Source organism: Lampris incognitus, chromosome 3 (genome assembly GCF_029633865.1).
Source record: "Lampris incognitus isolate fLamInc1 chromosome 3, fLamInc1.hap2, whole genome shotgun sequence".
Lineage (NCBI taxonomy): Eukaryota > Metazoa > Chordata > Actinopteri > Lampriformes > Lampridae > Lampris > Lampris incognitus.
In genome coordinates, this window is record NC_079213.1 from 96,831,014 (window position 1) to 96,843,587 (window position 12,574).

The window sequence follows — 12,574 nt, forward strand, 5'->3', positions numbered from 1 at the left end:
TTGTCTGCTACTGGGTTGTCCCCTTTTCAATGCCTTTACGGCTATCAGCCTCCCCTTTTTCCTTCTCAAGAGGTAGACATTCCGGTTCAGTCTGTCCAGGCCCATGTCCGTCGGTGCCGTCGGACCTGGCGGCGAGCCCATGCTGCACTGCTCAGGGCCTCCAGCCGTTACCAGCGCTTGGCGGATTGTCATCGCACCCCTGCTCCGGACTACTCCCCCGGTGACCAGGTATGGCTCTCTACCAAGGATCTACCCTTGAAATCGGACGCTAAAAAACTGTCCCCCAGGTATATTGGTCCCTTTCCCATTGTCAAAGTCATTAACCCCTCTGTGGTCTGTCTGAAGCTGCCCCGCACTCTCCGGGTTCACCCTTCCTTCCATATGTCCTGCCTCAAACCTGTCTCTACCAGCCCTCTAGTTCCTCCGGCCCCCCCGCCCCCACCTCCTCGTATGATGAACGATCATCCGGCTTACACCGTTCGTCGTCTCCCTCGGACTCTCGTCGCCGCGGTCGCGGCCTGCAGTATCTCGTGGACTGGGAGGGATATGGCCCGGAGGAGAGGTGTTGGGTCCCTCGTCGCCTTGTCCTGGACACGAAGCTCATCCGTGACTTCCACAGGATGCACCCTGATGGGCCTGGTAGGTCGCCCAGTGGCGCCCCTCAGAGGGGGGGTACTGTCACAGTCTCTCGGCCTTGACATCAAAGCGATCGTCCTTGACACCTGCTGACCCCCCTCCCTTCACCCCGGTACACCAGCTGGTCATGCCCTCTCTCCCTTGACATCAAAGCAATCAGCCTCTCGCCCTTTACATCAAAGTGATCGCCATCACCCTTAAAAAGCCTCCACTGTGGACCAGTCTTCGCTGGAACGTCGCCTTTCATGGACTTCTGCCTGCCTGTCTACCTGTCACTGAGCCAACTACAGCTCTACCCCTGAGATCGGTCACTTCAATAAAGACTTGATTCTTCCCTTACCTGGTTGTCCCGTCTGCTTTTGGGAACTTTCCTGATACATGACAACCATTTGTCTTATCAATCACATCCACACTCCTTACATCGATTAACAACAGGAAAAGTCGGATTTTCATGCAAGTGTCTCTTTAAAAAAGTATGTCAATGCATAATATATTCATCTCATGCGGTGCACTGTGTACAACGTCAAACTTGATTTTTAGAATTAATCTGAATGAAGTCAAGGCAATGCAAATTTATTTGTACAGCACATTTCAACAACAAGCCAATTCAAAGTGCTTTACATAAAACATAAAAGGCATTAAGAGAACCAATGTAAGACGGTAAAAAGACATTTGAAAACAAACAAAAAGAGAGTAAAAGTTACAGTGCAGTGTAAGATGAAAATCAAAAGCTTCAGGTTTTATCTAATAAAAGGCAAAGAGGAAAGTCTTCAGCCTAGATTTAAAAGAACTGAGAGTTGCAGCAGACCTGCAGCTTTCTGGGAGTTTGTTCCAGATATGTGGTGCATAAAAACTGAACGCTGCCACTCCATGTTTATTTTTGACTCCGGGGACAGAAAGCAGACCTGTCCCAGACGACCAGGGACGAATGAACACAGATTTACGAAATAAAGAATGGTAACACGTATACCTCAAAATAACAATCCTGGGTGATTTTCGTTGCTGCTTAATTTACTGACATCTATGGTGATACTGGCTATTGCAGAGGTGTTCGAACAATCCAAATCCCAACTAGAAGAGTGCACTCACTAGAGTGCAGATGCCCGCCAGGCATGTCTCCTCTTCTCTGGTGCTCGGACTTACGCGAAAAATCAGTTGAGGAGTTACCACTCAATTGCGGTATAAAACAGGATTTTCAAAGGTTTTGCATCACCGCAACCATGAGAGGTCCTTGATCATACAGTCATAACTGTGCACAAAAATTATTGGGCTGACAAGCCCAGTAGTACGCGAGATTAGTAGCGGACACACACACACACACACACACACACACACACACACACACACACACACACACACACACACACACACACACACACACACACACACACACACACACACACACACACACAGAAAAACCAGTGTTTTTCTTGCCATTATAAAGCAACCACAAACAATAATAACAAAACCATAATTTGGGGATTAGCTGCTATCTTAAATGTGCTAGTGATAGAATGTATCCAAAATTACATTTGCTGGCATGTAAATCTTGGATGTACAACTTCGGGATTGCAGCTTTAAAGGGGACCTATTATGCTATTTTTCAACAATTTAATATAAGTCTTTTGGGGTCCCCAAAACATGTCTTTGAGTATTTTTGCTGAAAATACCACTCAAATTTTGCGTTCTATCATGCTTCTATACCCCTCTGTTGACCTCCTGTTCAGATTACTCGGATTGAGCATATGCTAATTTGATGCAAATGAGCTGCTGCACCCCACGCCCCACTCCGTGATTTCATTCCCAGGTCAGAACGAGATGTAAACGAAACCTCTTCAATCCACTCCACCGAGTTGACTGATACTTGAGGATCTTCTTTGAGTGTGAAAAATAACTTATCTGTCATAGCAAATCTTTTGAGCGTTGCATTTTTTGTGTAAACTGTGCCTTGATCATACTGTGGTTCTTGACAGCTGGAACCAGCAAGGTTTTGCATATGGGGAGGGTGGTACGTGTCTGTCTTGACATAAGTTGTTCAGCTGGTGAACCAAGTGTCTGGTCACGTGGTACATTACAAAGGTTGAGCAGGTTCAGGAAAACATCTGTTCCATCTCACTTGGACCTTCCCATCAGTTGTTTTGCACTGCACACAGCTCTTTCAGCTAATCCGTTAGCCTGAGGGAACTCCAGGCTGCTGGTCACATGGATGAAATCCCAGGTTGAGGCAAACTCTTTAAATCGTTGACTTGTGAACTGAGCCCCATTGTCTGTGATTACTTTGTGTGGGCTTCCATGAACTGAGAAATGTCTTTTTAGTTTTCTTATCCCAGTGTTGGATGTGATGTCACAAAGCAAGTCAACCTCAAATCATCCAGAGTATGAGTCAAGTCAAGTCAAGTTTATTTAGTATATAGAACATTTAAAACAACCACAGTTGAACCAAAGTGTTGCACAAGCTTAAAATGCAATATAAAATAAGTGGTTCAATAGAATGAAAGCTTGAGGGTGAGCTGGTTTATCTGAGTGCGCAGCTTCACTAAATATGTCATAAATGCAAATTGATGGACGGATTGATTGATATTCCTGTTCAAAAAGTCTCCAGTTCTCTGCAATATTGTTGTCAAACACCAATGGATCTGGTTTATGGCAGGCACAGCTCCAGGATTTCAGTTTTGGGTGGTCCAGGCAAATGATGGATGGACCTGCATTTCCCTAGGGGGGTCCGGGGGCATGCTCCCCCGGAAGAAAATTTTTCAATATTGACAATTTAAATGCATCAATTTGGTGCATTTTGAGACCACAATCGAGCTAGATAGAATAACAAATGTAATCACAAAAACCCCTCATAATTCATGCAACATTGACAAAATGAGCCAAAATGTTAAAAATTACTCAGTGCAAAATATACATTGCTTGAACAGCAGCGGTACCATCACTTGCCAACGTTGAAAGCCAGTGAGTGACCATTTTGAACTATAATTCTATCACTGACCGACCAATAGAGGGCGCAACAGGTCTGTGACCAAGCAACCACAGCCCAATCAAAGGCCCTGTCCCAATACCCACCCTACGCGCTACCTAGAGTGGTGCAGTTTGGTATTACAGCGTTGCGTAGGGCATGCAAAGTCCCCTTTGGGAAGGAGGTTTAAATGAATTGAATTGGGACGCCCGAGTAACGCGAGCAGAGCAGCGAGCCAGTATTCAGAACTCACTCATAACGTTATCTGTCATGTAAAGACATGCTACTAGAGTTCATTATCAATCACTATCAATCACAGTCTACAAATCTCTATGATCACAAGACAATGGGCTATGCTAGATGATTTCATTAGCACCGGGTTTTTTTCGATTTCATAAAGGCACATAGAGAAGATGCATTAAACAATGTATTGTCGTCACAGAGTAGGCATCCTGTAGTAATGAACATCGGCCTTTCTTTTTTACATGGCTCAGCCTCAGACCATCTAGCAACAAAGTCGGCTGCATTGCAAAGGCACTTCATGGTATGGCAGTTGGAACTAGCCTAGCCTAGCCTATCCCGCCGGCGTCGAACATCACATCAAGTGTCTCATGAACTTGCTTACACATGAACATCAACATATAAAATTATGTTTATAAAAACTATTTTTAGCACAAAATCATGCGATTATTGGCTGATTTCGAATCATTTATGACTAAATAAAAATTTGTAAAATATAATATATATACTTTTTTGGATTGGAAAATTGTAGGGTGGGCCTGTTGAAAAGTGGGCAGGCCTAGGACCGTCAGGCCCACCCATAACGCCGTGCCTGGTTTACGGAATCCCTCTGCCATGATTGTCTCTTTGAGTTTCAGTTATTTATTTCTTCTCAGCGATAGCTTACATGTTAGCCAGCATTAGCCATGAGCCTTCAATTTGAGGAACGTCCTACGCTGATCGGAATGTGTTACCTTTCAAACTTTTGTTTTCCTTGACACGTCGTTCGATGAGACTACTTCCACGTCTTCTGACACCATGTGGAATGAGGAGTGGTCAGACACTGGAGAACGTTTAACAAGTTTATTGATTGGAACAACAGAACTCTTTGTATGTAACTGTTACGGGTGGTATTATAGCAACACCCAGTGGATGTTAGTTGTAGTCAATGTTGCTAATACTTTCAGTTCAACACTAAAGCTCCTTAACTGTTAACTTGGAGTATACCTCGTTTTTACACACCACTAGCTCAAACAGTAACCGGCAAACCGACTGCTGACATACTTCCTGTAGCAGTGGTAGGCGGGTTACCTTAGTACGGTGGCTGTTACATGTCAAACATGTGTTGGAACAAATGTAGCATGGTTAAAATGTCATAACCAAAATATGTTGTATAATTACACAAAGTATCACCACATGATTATTATTATTATTTTCATTGCTAACATTATTATTTTATTTTATTATATCATCAGGAAACGTTTATAGTAGCCCCTCCCTATTGTGACCTCATTTCCTGTTAGTAGCCCCAAAACATATGTTCCCCCTGACCTCTGCCTCTTTCCCGCTCTGGACATGTAGAAAGAGGCCACTGCAGGAGCTGATCTGAAGTTTCCTGAAACCTGTCCTGTTTTGTTTATAAGCGACAGGCGACAGCGACAGAATACAGATCCCATGCGTGAGAGAAGTTATCCTGTCTTTCCTACACAACTCAAATGAAAAAGTACACCGTTCACACTAACACAATGTTCTACATTGAGACTCGACTTGGACTTGGAAGTTTAAGACTCGGGACTTGATTTGAGACATGATGCCTTGAACGACTTGATTCCCCTCGGGGATGAATAAAGTATTCCAGGCCTCCAGAGTGCGACCAGTTATTCGCATTTTTCGCCTAGTTTTTGCGTCAGTGCGAGTAAAGTTTAAACCTAGGTGCACTGGTGTGACTTGCAATATAACCGTGTTTTTATATATTATAGTATATGCCAACGTCATTTTCCAGTTGAATACAACATTTTTGTGTGTGATTGTCAATGCAAAGAGGGAGAAAGGAGGACGCAGAGAAAGAGCAATTAAGAGCAGGAAGAACCAGGTGAGAAAGTGGACAGATACTGGAGTCAGAATTGTTGTAGTGGCAAAACAGTAATTTCAGCGGAGAAAAAAAGCCTTCCATTCACAATATAATTTTACGTACATTTCATGGATACTATTTGTTTTTCCCCACATTAAACATTTTCCAGAAGTACACCTTGACCATATGTCCGCGTAAACAAGACATCTTCATTAAAACACTATCCTATTTAATCATGTATGTTATTTGTTTCATTTCACTGTACAATGAGAACGAGAACAGGGAGAGTCTCCAGGAGATGAGGGACAGAGAGAGCAGACCAGAGAGACAACTGAAGAGACAAATAGAACGCAGCATACCAGCCACCAAGCCAAAACAGTGGGATTTCAAGATGTTTGTTTTGATTTAGAGGATAAGGACACAGGTCCTAAACAGTTAAAGCTGTCTCAGTACCCACAGGATCAGTTTGGCGCACAAAAAAGAGCCTTCCAACAAAACGGTTTTCACAGTTTTAAATGGCTGGAATACTCCTCTAGGAAAAATGTTGCTTTCTGCATTGCTTGCCGGGTATTTGGTAAAAATCTTAAAAAAAGGAGGTATTTCTGAATGTTGGAGTTAAGAATTGAAGAAAAGCACTGAGCATGTTTCAAACGCATGACACCACTCAATCACACAAGGACAGTGTAGTTTGCTGAAACAGCTACAAAGCAAGTCTATCACAAGGCAGTGTTGTACAGCAGATAGAGACAGTGAGTTCCACTGAAATTAGTGAAAGAAGGGAGTATCTACAACATGTTGTGGCAGTGACTTGCATGTTGGGGAAGCAAGGAATATCATTTTGAGGTCATGACGAAATAGCTGAAAATCAAAATAAAGGCAATTTCCTCGAGTGCATCACACTTTTGAGACAGTTTGATCCTTTCTTGCAGAGGTATACATCCCCCATCAAACAGCACCTACCTCTCGCCTGCCAGTCAGAATTTGTTCCCAAGAGGTAACTGCAACTATTGTCAGAGAGATTAAGTAATCAAAGATGTATGACATTATGGCAGATGAAGCCAGAGATGGCAAGACGGAACAGTTGGCACTGTGTGTGAGGCATGTTTCTATGGAGGGTACAGTGAAGGAGAGGTTCCTAGCCCTTACAGAGATGACACATTTTGATGCAACATCAATAACCACTGCAACTGAGAATCAACTGGCAAAGAAAGGAATTGATCAGTTGAAATGTGTGGCACAAACTTACGATGGGGCAGCAGTCATGAGTGGGGCAGTTGGGGGTGTGCAAGCCCATTTTCGAAAGCAGCATCCTGAAGTAATATATGTGCATTGTTATGTACATGAGTTGAATCTTGTCTTGTGTCACACATGCAGAGTGGTTTCTGAGGCCACAGAGTTAAAGGTAAAGGTCATATATTTAGCAGATGCTTTTATCCAAAGCAATGAACAAAGACACAAACAAACAGAGTATTTGTGGAGTAAATAAATGTAAGAGGAGGTTGGGGAGAATACACATTTAATAACAATATATGAAATAGTGATGTGAATTTATTGTGGAGTCCACTGCATTGTATATGGGCAAAACAGCAGCTGCCTTGCCATTATAAAGGGTCTTTTTTGACTACCAGTCCATTTTATCACCTGGTTCTTCTTGCTCTCTCTCTTTCTGCTGACTCCATCCTGCTCTCTCTCCTGCTCTATCCTCCTCTCTCCCTCTTTGTGCTGTCAACCAAAAGGCAAACGTAACAACCAAACAGAATGTATAATCTATTAAAAGCTAAATGGATTGCTGTGGGCAATACAGTGAGATAACGTCTTTTTGACCTTTCTCTCACACATGAACCTGGCTGTTTTCCTTTAAAAAAAAAATCGTATCTCCATCTATGAAAAAACAGACATTTCCGACGAGTCAGTGTTTGTTCCAGTGCTTCAATTCACTGTCCATAAAAGTACTGTAACATCAGTTAGCTTCTTAGCTGGAAACTATGCAAGCAGACTAGCTCAGAGAGCTAACATTAGCAGATAACTTCTATGTCAGCCAACGTTCCTGTTTCCTCCCACAGTTCAAAGACATGTAAGTCAGGTGTGTGTGTGTGTGGGCCCTGTGATGGCCTGGCGGCCTGTCCAGAGTGTCTCCCCGCCTGCCGCCCAATGACTGCTGGAATAGGCTCCAGCATCCTCGTGACCCTGAGAGCAGGATAAGCGGTTCAGATAATGGAAGAATGGATGGAACTATAACCAGCCCAGACACTTTCTGTTATAATGCCAATTTCACCCAAAGGTCTCAGAACATTCAACAATTTTATTTGCCAACATTTCAACTTGTGTTTCTGATCTGCACCATGAAATTCACTAGTAGACTATTTTAAAGAAAATCGCGGGCTCCTCCACCTCTTCTTCTTCTTCTTTTTCTTTTTCTTACTCTTATCTTATTATTCTTATTCTTCTGAGGCTAGAAATTCACCCAAGATGAGTTGCACAGCTGGGGGAAGGAAATACACTTTAACTAAAACTCATCTTTGCTGTACGTCGACTCAGTAGGGACCCTTTCTCAATATCACTGTTGATTGTCGTTGTCATTAGATCGTGATGCCTTTCCTCGGACAGGACTGGAGGTCTCCTGGGCAGAGTTGGGTAAAGACTGGCGAGGGGTGAAAAATTACGACGGCAGACGACAAGAACAACAATGTTTCCATTGAGCGCTACAGAGCCAAGGAAGAGAAGTGTTTCAACAAGGAAAACCTCCTGCTCTCTCTCAGCTATGACATGGTCAACAAGAGGAAAAAGGACTTAATGAACAACAACACCAAAGTCCCCTACTTCCTCAAGGAGAAGTGGATTTATGCTCATAAAGGAAGCACCAAAGAGCGCCACGGATATTGCACACTAGGAGAGGCCTTCAACCACTTGGATTTCTGCAGCACCATCAAGGACACAAGAAGATTTAATGACGTCGTCAGACTGCTTGAGCTCATTGCCAAGTCCCAGCTCCTGTCTCTCAGCGGAGTTGCACAGAAAAACTACATGAATATTCTGGAAAGAGTTGTGCAAAAAGTCTTGGATGATCAGCAAAACGTTCATCCCATCAAGGAGCTGCTGCAGATACTGTATGTGTCGCTATGTGCCCTGGTCCAGGACATGGGCAAGTCTGTGCTGGTGGGAAATATCAACATCTGGGTCCACCGCATGGGGAACATCCTGCAGTGGCAGCAGCAGCTGGACAGCATCCAGATCAACAGGCCCACATCTAAAGCTATGACCTTGACGGACCTGCCGGCCAGTCTGCAGCTGAATATCATGCAGCGTTTGACGGACAGCAGGGACTTCAGCCTGGGCCAAGTGTGCCCCGACCTGGGAACCCTAACCGAGCACCGGCTGCTCTGGAAGGAGCTCTGCCAGTACCACTTCACCGACAGACGGAACGGTAAGCAGTTAATGGTGTCAGAGAAGGGCCACCCGGAGTGGAAGAAGATGTACTTTAAGCTGAGCCGCTGCTACCTTCACAGAGAGCGGTACAGTGACACCTTGCACTTATGCTCACATTGCCACATCCTCTTCCCGAAGGACACAAATCACCCCTGTATAGCCAACAATCCAGAAAGCTGCACTATGTCCCTCTCCCCTCAAGAATTTATTGACCTTTTCAACTTCTTTTCTTAAAGCCTGACTGATTTGTACATACTGTACATAGAAATGCACAGCGTTGATAATTATTTTATAGTACAATCAATTCCTGAATTTATATTTTAGCCTAGGAGAGACAGGCAGTGGGACAATTGCAAAATTAAGTTTCAATGAGTAGAGCTTGGAAAATCTTTGGTTTAATGTGCATGAATGTGATAGAAAAAGGAAGATGTAAATGCAAAATGTTAAAGGAAATAACAAAAGTTTAGTGGGGATAAAGGGAGAATTCTTGGAGTTTGGGCCAAGTTTGATGTGAATTTTGAAAATGCAGCCCTAAAGTAAATGCATCTCTGGGCCTTAACTGAGTGCGACTTTAATAAGCTTTAATTTCCTGGTTGCAGCATTCGATTTATTAGGTTGATTTTAGGTTTCAAGGTTTTTCTTTTGAGCACAAGTGAGATAACAAAGTTGGGCAGATCAAAGTCGTTTTGTTTTGGAATTAGAAAATCGACTTGGTACCAAGATGGTAGTAGGCTGGCTCACATGTTGGGTGGGATACAAGCAGTTGGATGTTCGGGGAAAAAATGATTTGGGTTTTCTGATTATTTTCGTGTGGGTGCAGGAAATCTGAGTTATTACATTTCAATGAAGAGTGACATGAGCAAAAAGATTGGTGTTATGTCTGCACACATCGACAGTGCTGCATTTGATTTGGTGCTATTCTATTGTGCTGGGATCGATTGGTGATGCCTGCGGGCTCTGGGTTGTTTGATCGGGTCTGCCTTTGATGCTGTGTCGGTCTAAATAAAGAATGCCACGGAGAGGTTGTGTCGAGCGACAGCGCTGTGTCCTGACGTGATTTCTAAATACAATATTGGCGACGAGGACGGCTGATATCTCTCTCCCACCACCTGCCCCCTTCCTGGCATTACCTGGCGAGCCTCCGGTACCATGGACTCGCTGGCTACATAGTTTTGAAAATTACATCATCGCCTCAGGGCTCGACGACGTGAGCCAGGCTAGGAAGACGGCTCTGTTGCTTCACTGCTTGGGAGCAGAGGGTCATCGTGTGCTCGGGACTCTGGGGAACGTCACAAACTTTGACGAAGCTGTGGGACTTATGAGCACCCATTTCGCTGCTCCACAGAGTGCCCTCCTTCGGCGATTTATATTCCGTCAGCGACACCAACTGCCTGGTGAGTCTGTGCGGCAGTACGTAGCTAATTTGCGAGGGCTAGCTAGCTCATGCAAGTTTGGTGCGCTTCAGGACGAGATGGTTCGCGACCAGCTAATCGAACACACCAACAACGCAAAGGTGCGTGAGACTCTTCTGCTGGAAAAAGACGATCTGCTGCTGTCCAGAGCAATTACCATCGCACTACAGGTTGAGGGAGCAGCTGAGTGTGCTGCTATGCTAGATACACAGCAAGTGGCCACCTCCAGTCAAGCTGCCAACGACTCCTCCCTTCTACTCACGGCTGCCCCTCGGGACGCAACCCAGCCAGAGCGAGGCGGGCGCCGACACCACTGGGGACGTCTTGCAACTGCAACGACGACGTTCTCGGCCCCGCCCTCAACAGTCCTGTGGTAACTGTGGGTCTCGGTCTCATGTTTCAAGGGCTCAGAACTGCCCTGCCCGTGGCCAGACATGCCGTAGCTGCGGTAAGCACAATCACTTTGCCAACGTCTGTCGATCTTCCCCGGCTGGGTCAGAGGGCCACACCCCCCAGTCTTCAACCGCCGTCATTCACAAGGTGAGCTCTGGGCCAGTGTCATTCAAATCATGCACAGTCAACATTAATGATGTGTGCATCCCCCTGCTGTTGGACACCGGTGCAGGTGTGTTGATACCTACAGTCAATTTTTCGGTTCACTGCCACTGTCCGCACCCTCAGCTGTCCTCTGTGGGTATGGTGACTCCAAAATCGATCTGGTTGGCTCTCTCCAAGTGACTGTCCGCTATGGAACCAAGCTGGTGCCCAATGCAATTTTTCATGTGGCACGCCGTGGGGCCAACCTGATGGGCCTGGACCTGTTCTCCGCTCTGGGGTTCTCCCTCTTAGACACAAGGGGGGCAGCAATCCTGACTTGCCACACCTTGGCAGCAGAAGTGGCCATCGCTGTTTATGGGGCTGGGCTGCCTCTCCGCCTTCGCCCATCAACCTCTCCTCAACCCTGCTGTGAAATCTGTCATCCAACCACTGCGCCACATCCCGTTGGCTCTCCGTGATGGGGTCTCCGCCGAGCTGCAACAACTGCTGGAAGCTGGCATCATTGAACCGGTGGACGCATCACCTTGGGTCTCAAACCTTGTGGTGGCTAAGAAGAAGTCGGGGGGCCTGTGTGTCTGCGTCGATCTACGTGCAGTAAATAAGGCAGTGGTCCCTGATAAGTATCCACTGCCCACCTCAGAAGAACTCACTGCTCAGTTCTATGGCTCTGAGGTGTTCTCCAAGCTCGACCTCAGACAGGGGTACTTACAGGTGCCCCTCCACCCCAGCAGCCGAAACCTCACAGCCTTTGTGACACATGCATCTCCAGCTCCACCTTTGTGACCTGTGACACATCAGCCACAGCGATAGGGGCTGTGCTGTCTCAAACCCAGAACGGTGTGGAGAAGCCCATCGCCTTCACCTCCCGTGCCCTCAACCTGACCGAGCAGCGGTACTCCGTGGGTGAGTGTGAGGCGTTAGCCTGTATCTGGGCTTGTGAAAGGAGGCACCTCTACCTCTATGGCCGCTCCTTCACCCTCAGGACAGATCACCAGGCCCTGACAGCACTGCTGTCCACATCTGGGACAGGCCACAAACCCCTGAGGCTGCACCGCTGGTCTGAAGGCCTCCGCCAGTACAACTTCAGCCTGCAGTTCACCCCAGGCAGAGACAATGTTGTCGCCGACCTGCTCTCTCGCTCTGTCTCCACCCCAGCTCCACAGACGGACACTGACTGTGTGGAAAAGGACATTGTCCAAATGCTACACACACCCCTCCAGGCCACTGTCTCTCTGCAGGAGCTGAGGGCAGCCTCCGAACAGGACCCTGTCCTCTCCCAGCTCCGCACCTACATCCAGAACGGCTGGCCTGACAAGGTCCCAGAAGAGCTGGCTGCGTCGCCCGAGTCAGACAGGAGCTCTCCTGCTGGAACGACACCTGCGTGGCACGTGGGTTTTGCACAGTGGTCCCAGCTGCTCTCCGTGCACGTGTTTTGAATACGGCGCATGAAGGCCACCTGGGCATTGTGAAACTGAAACAGCGCTGCTGAGACCTGGTGTGGTGGCCGGGGAT

The 12,574-nt window shown here is 46.3% G+C and overlaps 1 pseudogene; it reads left to right on the forward strand.

Annotated features, from left to right (window-relative positions):
• Positions 1-8,255: 8,255 nt before the first annotated feature.
• On the forward strand, positions 8,256-9,326 carry LOC130109910 (F-box only protein 32-like; annotated as a pseudogene).
• The last annotated feature ends 3,248 nt before the right edge of the window (positions 9,327-12,574 follow it).